The sequence below is a fragment of the Etheostoma spectabile genome, chromosome 24 (genome assembly GCF_008692095.1).
Source record: "Etheostoma spectabile isolate EspeVRDwgs_2016 chromosome 24, UIUC_Espe_1.0, whole genome shotgun sequence".
In the NCBI taxonomy this organism is placed as follows: domain Eukaryota; kingdom Metazoa; phylum Chordata; class Actinopteri; order Perciformes; family Percidae; genus Etheostoma; species Etheostoma spectabile.
In genome coordinates, this window is record NC_045756.1 from 9,626,231 (window position 1) to 9,634,991 (window position 8,761).

At 42.8% G+C, this 8,761-nt stretch overlaps 1 pseudogene; it reads left to right on the plus strand.

The window, feature by feature from the left end:
• The first annotated feature begins 1,102 nt into the window (after positions 1–1,102).
• Positions 1,103–2,497, plus strand: LOC116674040 (tripartite motif-containing protein 16-like; annotated as a pseudogene).
• Positions 2,498–8,761: the final 6,264 nt, after the last annotated feature.

Consider the following 8,761-nt stretch of genomic DNA (forward strand, 5'->3'; position numbering starts at 1 on the left):
TGAGTTTAGAGTGTTGCCCTGACACAGTGCAAGGAACCTGTTTTTGAAAGGATTATTTTTCTATTGTGCAACTTGATATTTGAGGGGCTTATAGTGCTCAAATACTCATAAAAATGTGCACACATCAGACCTGGTGAAAACTGCAAAGTTTGCCTTTGTGCGTGGCCAGCAGGTTCCATTGCACGCCAGAGTGGGATAAAGTTATTACGAATTTAGTGGGAGCATTGCACTTATCTATCTATCTTGCAGCCGATTTAGTAATTACTTCAATCTGGTATTAACCATGGGCATGGCATGTTGGCTCTGCAGCTCCCCCTTATTAGATTTAGTCTTTGACCTCATTTTTGGCGCCTTTAATATTCTCAATCTCACCAAAAGTTGGCGTATGCATCAAAACCTATGAGTATTGCGAGACTCCATAGCGCCACCTGATGCGTAGAAGCTCCTAATTTGGACATAGTTGCTCCAATGTTGTTAACAATTGGTATCCCCATTGCTCTTCCTTGCCAAAAAGGAAGTCGGCGTTGCTCTATTTTATGCATATTTTATTAAAAGGGTTTTAATAGGTTTATTAAAGGTTTATCCCTTTTTATTTAGTATTTGGAGGGTATTGGGTTAGCAGCATGTCGAGACATACACGGTGCCAAATAGCAGAGCTTTTACATTTTTGTAGAATGGTGTTGCCATGGTGAGGTGGGCAATTGGTTTTGCTATAACACAGGAAGCTATTTAAAATATGATAATAACAATAAAAATAATAGCTGCAAGCGGCAATTCACGGGTTCAAACCTTTTTTCTCTATAGCTACTTCAATGTAATACAACACATGTTGTAAACATATCCTGCATGATTTGTAACGATTGAACAAACCGGGCACTTTGTTTGAAATGCCTACAACTGATTTGTCAAAACCATTAATTTTCAATCCAGTGTGATATGTAGCTCAGTCCAGCTCACGTTGATTTGAGAAAAGCAGATGACCAACATGAGAACAATTGGTAATCAAGCTGCGATTCCAAGCTCAAACCTTGAAGAGAGACCAGGTTGTTAAAATAGCTTTTAATAATTGCTTATAACTGATCTCATGCTTACTAAATCCCAGCAGGTGAAATGGCGCGGAGAAACCAGGAACCTTTCACTTGCTCCATCTGTCTGGGTCCACTGAAGGATCCGGGGTCTTCTCCCTGTGGACACAGCTACTGCAGGAACTGTATTAAAAGCTTGAGGGATGAGGAAGATCTTAAGCACGCCTCCAGCTGTCCTCAGTGCAGGAAGACCTTCACGCCGAGGCCTGTCCTGCTGAACAACACCACGTTAGCAGATTTAGTGGAGGAGCTGAAGGAGGACAACCAAGACCACGACACAGTCTCAGCTGCAGCGGAGACAGCTGAGAGGCAGACAGAGCTGGAGGGGAGTCGACTCAACATCCAGCAGAGAATCCAGGACAGAGAGAAAGGTGTGAAGCTGCTTCAACAGGAGGCGGAGGCCATCGATCGCGCTGCTGATGAAGCAGTGGAGGACAGCGAGAAGATCTTCACTGAGCTGATCCGTCTCCTGGAGAAAAGAAGCTCTGATGTGAAGCAGCAGGTCAGATCCCAGCAGGAACGTGAAGGGAGTCGAGTCCGAGAGCTTCAGGAGAAGCTGGAGCAGGAGATCACTGAGCTGAAGAGGCTCTCGCACACAGAGGATCACAACCAGTCTCTACACAACTACCCCTCACTGTCACCACTTAGCCAATCAGCATCCAGATTCGTCCTCTGAGCTGCTTTGAGGACGTGACAGCGGCCGTGTCGGAGCTCGGAGATAAACTACAGGACGTCCTGAGAGAGAAGAGGCCAAAGGTTTCATTGGCAGTGACTAGAGTGGACGTTTCACTGCCAGTACCAGAGCCCAGGACCAGATCTGAGTTCTCAAAGTATTCCCGTGACATCACGCTGGATCCCAGCACAGCCGATACATGGCTGTTATTATCTGAGGGGAATAAATCAGTAACAGTTATGTGGGAAGAACAGGTATGTCCTAGTCACCCAGACAGATTCACGGGATGTCATCAGGTCCTGAGTTGAGAGAGTCTGACTGGACGTTGTTACTGGGAGGTGGACAGCAAAGGGGGGGGAGTTCTTGTCGCAGTTGCATACAAGAATATCAGCAGAGCAGGAAGCGAAAATAGATTTGGACAAAATGACAAATCTTGGGCCATGTATCGTAACAATAGCAGTTATGCATTTTTTTACAATAATGTCCTGACCCGCGTCTCAGGTCCTGGGTCCTCCAAAGTGGGGGTGTACCTGGATCACAGTGCAGGTGTTCTGTCCTTCTTCAGTGTGTCTGGAGCTATGACTCTGCTCCACAGAGTCCAGACCACATTCACTCAGCCTCTCCATGCCGGACTTTGGCTTTCTTTTTTTGGTGACACTGCCGAGTTGTGTAAAGTGAAATAGACATTATTAATTGAAGGGTTATACTCTGACTTTTAATTATTGACTGTAAGAATCCATTTGGTACCAAGTTACATGTTTTATGAAATAGCTGGTCTTTTTTTGCTTATGTCCAACTACAATAAAAAAGACATTTTAAATGATCTAATTTCCACAAACAACGGCTGTTAGCTTGGCTCTTATTTAACAGTCCGGTTTCTCCACCTGACTGAGACGTTGGCGGGGTAGTTCTTCAGCTGGATAACATAGTGTGGTAATAGGATGGGGAAGACATGAATGTGCCCTGTCCACTCTGTGGTCCTGGGGCAACAATAATGATGTTTCATGCAAACATTGTGCTAACAACATGCCAACAGGGTTCTAACCGCAGGGCTGCAGATGGAAATTAGCCTGTGGCTAACTCTGGTACAATGCATCAAATGGCACCATTTGTTTAAAATATTATATGGTCCCTAATAAATAATAATTATAATTTAAAAAATGCAAACAATGTGGTAACAACATGCAAACAGCATGCTAAAATGTGCTAATGGGATTTTGTGTATTGCATGTAATTCATTTAAAAAAGAGATGATACCATGCTTCTATAAGTCTAACTTAAAGTAGAACTAAATATGTATCACCTTGAAAATGTATAATCAGAACTCATTTCCTGCTCTGAGGCGCTTGATAAATATGAGTCCATTGATCATCTTCACACCACACCTGTGAGTCATTATCTCTTCTACTGCTGGAGGTTTGGTTGGTATTCAGCTGTGTGTTCCAAAAGCAAAGCAGAAGGAGAGAAAAAGACAGAGAGAGACAGAGTAGAGCGAGAGAAAAAGACTGAGTGGAGAGAGAGGCAGCGGTAATTTCTTCACGGCATCCAGCCTCTCTGCCACAGATGACCCCCGAGTATTGGTCCTGGCAGCCGGCTACAATTATCATTCAGCAGCAGTGAAGGACTCTGTTTGATATCTGCCGAGGTAATTTAGTGGGAAAGATTGAACAGAGCTCCCTCCCTTCTTTCCTCCCCCTTCAGATTGGGACTGACCCCTCTGCATATAGAGTGTAGATGTTACAAAATGCATTCATGAGCATGCAGAGAGCGTTCGAAAACAGCAAGCCTTTCCCTGGCCAATGTCATTGTGATATAACAGTTTTCTTGGCTACTTCAAGTAGCACTTGTTTAAGGCAAATCCAGTTTTTGTCAACCAGGACCCTGTTTTCACGTTTTTGTGCCTATTCAGGCACATACATACATACGAAGTTGTTTCAGTAATAAGTAAGAAACAAGCTGCAATTTAATGTTAATGGTCAGAGTTCTAACTGTTGTTGCTGCTGACAGACATATTATTGGTCTACGTGTCTGACAACATTATGGAGAGGATCCCTACGGAGATAGACCTTTTTTGAAATAACAGTAAATTCCAATCAGAACCCCCCCAGAGAACGTGAGTGTTTCCGTCCTGCCAGAGAGACAGAAACTGTCTGGTGTTCCTGTTTCTATAAGTCCTATAACATAGGTAGAAGCTGTCTGGTGTTCCTGTTTCTATACGTCCTATAACATAGGTAGAAACTGTCTGGTGGTCCTGTTTCTAGAAGTCCTATAACATAGGTAGAAACTGTCTGGTGTTCCTGTTTCTAGAAGTCCTATAACATAGGTAGAAACTGTCTGGTGTTCCTGTTTCTAGAAGTCCTATAACATAGGTAGAAACTGTCTGGTGGTCCTGTTTCTAGAAGTCCTATAACATAGGTAGAAACTGTCTGGTGGTCCTGTTTCTAGAAGTCCTATAACATAGGTAGAAACTGTCTGGTGGTCCTGTTTCTAGAAGTCCTATAACATAGGTAGAAACTGTCTGGTGTTCCTGTTTCTAGAAGTCCTAGAACATAGGTAGAAACTGTCTGGTGGTCCTGTTACACGTAGGTAGGTCTAGGTTTAAAGAGACAGTAAACAACACAAGCATTGACCTTTCCAACTTCCTTGCAAGATAAAACACCAGCAGTGGGCAACAGAATGCATGTTTTGTTGGAACCCATCATTTGCTTTTGTTTCCTTAGGGAACATTTAAACTGGTGCACCTATGTGAATGTTTTGGACAAAGCATTTCACTGAAATTACTTCCTTGACAAGAAGACGTGCATTCAGACACCTGCAGCTCATCATTTGAGAAAACTGGAGACGCAACCGGTACGGAGATGGACATTGTGTAAAATGTTGCCAGTTGTTTATTTGTGTTGAAATTTGATAATGCTTTTTGGGTTAATATAGATGGCAATCTAATGGACAATTGATTCCATTCATACTGTACTGAAAATGTTTCGTTTTCAGTTCATATATTAAGATCAGGTTGGTGAAGTGTTTCCCTAGACTTAGTTAATTCCTATAACTATTCATAATGTGGTTACACTGACTGCAAAAAACCGACATCTTTAATTTTTAAATGTCCTTACTTTTTGTAATGCATATTTGGTTTTGCGTTTATCAACCTGTTAGTAATGCTTCTACTGCTTACACCTATCATTACCTACGAACTGAAATCCAGCTTAGTCAAACTAAAATGGAATTTAATAAAGAAGAAGTCACAATATAGTTTTTGTCCCTTGCGTCATTCAGGCCTTTTTCAAGTTTGGGCAAAGAGCTGAAGTATGAACTTGACAGTAAGATTGCTGCATTGATTTGTCTGTGCTTTGCTGAATACCATCTGGAAGCAGCAACATCCTCACGCACATCATCGGAGAATAATAGGTGAGTTTATCACTTGACATGTTGCTGCATCTATTGTCCATTTACATGGAGACTTAGTGCACGCAGTATATCATTTGTGTACTCCATCATGTACATGCAGAGGATTTGACATCCGCCCAAACCCGTTCACCCCCCTCCTGGTGGTGCCAATGTGTGCAGAGCAACAGTCGACATGTATAATCAGATGATGTAGCGTGTGCAATCACTGATTTATAAATATCAAGAGAACTGTCTGTTGCCGGGGATCATTGCAAAGCGTCAAGTTAATTCTCTGTGGCAAAACAGGGTGAAGATTTATGTTCATGTTCGCATACTCTCATGCTGTGACAAGGAGAGGGATGACCCGACGCGGATCTGCTTCACTTTTAGTGCTTGATAGATGGAGCCGTCCAAACAGGACTGTACGCAGCTTCATCCTCTGCAGAGACTGTGTGAACTTTCTCCACCTTCTCTATCGACAGAGGTGACTTATTGGAAATGTGGAAAATGTCTCAGTCCCCGCTCAGCAGAGGGTCACAACGACCTTTGACTGTTGCCCATTCAGCTGTGAAAGATTTACGAGTTGCAGTCATTCACATCCTCAAGATTTATGTCACATTTGTGTCTTGTTTGTTTCTGTAAAGGAGCATTAGCTGTGATTGCACTCGATAAAGCAATAACTTTGTCTGAAGATCATCCAGTAAAATTATATTGATCTGCTTTCCTTTCAGCGGCTCGTCCCAGTATATTTCCTGCTGCATACAGAGCCTGAGCCTCTCCAGCGCTTGTCTTCCTCCCAACAATAGTCTCTCTAAAACAAGGAACCAAACCTTGGTCCCAAACTTTGCCCTTCACTTCTTGCTGTGATTGATTTGAAGTGTCCTGTCTTGTCCCGTGTGTCACCGAAACGCACATGTTGTAGATGTTTCCATCCTTTGGAGGAAGTGGTCCGTCTGCCCTTTACCTGAGCAGAATGATGTTTAAAAAAAAGCAGCTGGTCCATGTGCCAGGACGTTGTTAGTGAACTCTGTTAGATGTGGTGTCACTGCATATCCAAAACTGTTTAATTATCCCAGCAGATGTGATAGTGTTCCCCCGTGGTCTGACAGCTATCAGCCTGCGGGAGTATGCCGACCGCCGTCTGGTCAGGCCCGTCTACTGCCAATTTAATTTAAGATGGGAGCATTTTCACACATATTAAAAACCAACAGAAAACAGGGAATTGCAGATTAAATAGTAGATTGCTAGATTATTTTAAAGGGTAACTTTTCTTTTGTCATCCTGGACTCAATGTTTTAAATGTTTGTGTCAGCCCCAACATCACCATCACCAAACCCACCATACTCTGTGTAAATAATCACTACTTTTAGCGTGTATAGAGCAGCATATCTCCACCAGACTCCATGTAAATAATCACTACTTTTAGCGTGTATAGAGCAGCATATCTCCACCAGACTCCATGTAAATAATCACTACTTTTAGCGTGTATAGAGCAGCATATCTCCACCATACTCCGTGTAAATAATCACTACTTTTAGCGTGTATAGAGCAGCATATCTCCACCACACTCCATGTAAATAATCACTACTTTTAGCATGTATAGAGCCAGCATATCTCCACCAGACTCCATTTGAATAATCACTACTTTTGGCGTGTATAGAGCAGCATATCTCCACCAGACTCCATGTAAATAATCACTACTTTTAGCGTGTATAGAGCAGCATATCTCCACCAGACTCCATTTGAATAAGCACTACTTTTGGCGTGTATAGATGTAAATGAATAATAATCTGTGATTCCTCCTCATTTTATTGTTCTTGAGAACTTTGTAAAGACAGAAGTGAGTCATCTGCTTTGAATTGCCCTATTAAACAGAATATTGCACATGGATTCTTTACATTGAGCGTAGTTGTTATGATTCACTTTACCCTTAAAAAACCAGCGTCTGTTAAGCAATTGGGAGCCGAAGAGAATGGCACTTAAATTTCTGCAAGACAAACATACCTTCAGCGGCAACGTTATTACCTTTTTTGTGGTGTAAATCGAATGCAGCTTAGGCTGAGTGATGGACCGCGGCAAGACAAATCTCCGTCCTTTAAAAAGTGCTGACTTTCGAGATTCTCAAAGTGAGGGGGCCATTACTGGGGTGGCATGCAAATGACGGTTGAAGAAATAATCTACACGGTGTTATTGAGCCTTGGGTTTAAAGAGGAAGGGAAGGCCTCTCCCCCGTTCCCCTGTCGAAGCGCCGTAATGTGCCGCTTGTAATTAGATATTGATTTGCTTTGTCGACGAGTATTTCAAACGGGTGTCCTCCTGGAAAGAAGAAGGGGATGCATAGAAGTCTGAATGCATCTTGTTAGGACTAAAATGTAATATCTTCATACAGGTGAGAGATTGCTAACGCGCCGAGTGAATAATTACTTCTCTCTAATGGAAATAAAGAGCATCTGGTAATTTAGTCGCAGTGAAGTAACACTTTCAGTGTCCTTCAGTGTCCGATAAGTTTACTCAGGGGTGCCCAATTCCTTTTGTATGAAGGCCAAAATGTATCTGGCTGGAAGGCCTGGGGGGGGGGGGGGGGGGGGGGGGGGGGGGGGGGGGGGGGAATAAATGGAGGTCAAACTCAGGTAGTTATCTTAAGAGGAAAGTTTAAAGTTTGGGGATTTATGATCTGAGGCTCCATTCTAAAAATAAGCACATTAAAACATTACTGTAATATACTGATGAGTTAAAGTGGGCGTGGCCTATTACAGATTGGATTCAATTCTTGCATTAAATCTAAAAAGCATCCTCTGATTTTTAGATAGATAAATAGACATGGACTTTCTTAATCAAAACTGGGATATGACTGTGTTACAGTTACACGGACACACACACATTCTCACCCACGCACAGAGGAAAAGAAACATAGTAGAAATAATAACTAATGTGAAGGAGATGAATACTAGATGTGGGGCTGCGGGGGCCCGTGTGTCTGTCAGCGGTGTGATTGGTCTCCTCCGTCCCAAACTGATGTATCTGTCCTGTGAAACGAACCAGACGGCCGAGGCTTTACCTGGATGATTTAGGCAGGCGCTGACTCAGCATCCTGTCCGTCCTAATGGCTCTCAGCTAGAGTGGATGGATTAAACCAACGAAGAGATTAGAGCCCGGACCCCCCCCCCGGCATCCTCACCGTCTTCAAGTTCCCAAATCCAATACACAGATCAAGGTATATTACTCTGTGTGTGTGTGTGTGTGTGTGTGTTGAATGACAACAAAGTTAACTCCAAAGAACGTCAAAGACGAACCGCGATTCACTTAAAAAAATCAAAGCTCTTTTGGGGAAATAAATAACGGATAAAAACGCTAGAAACTTCAAAAAAACGTCATGAAAACTTTTCATTAGCTTTTTTCCCTTTGGTTAAAAACAGCGATCCATGTGTTATTTGATTAATGTCGATATATTCACGACTGCAGATATCTGCGGACCAGATGAACCGATCCAGACCCTGGTCCTCATGTAGGGCAGCTAATAGTGCACACAGGGTAACATGTCATCCCATCCAGCTCACTTCTCTCTGGCTTTCAGCCAAAAAGAAATTAAATTAAGCTAACTCCTTAACACCCCCCC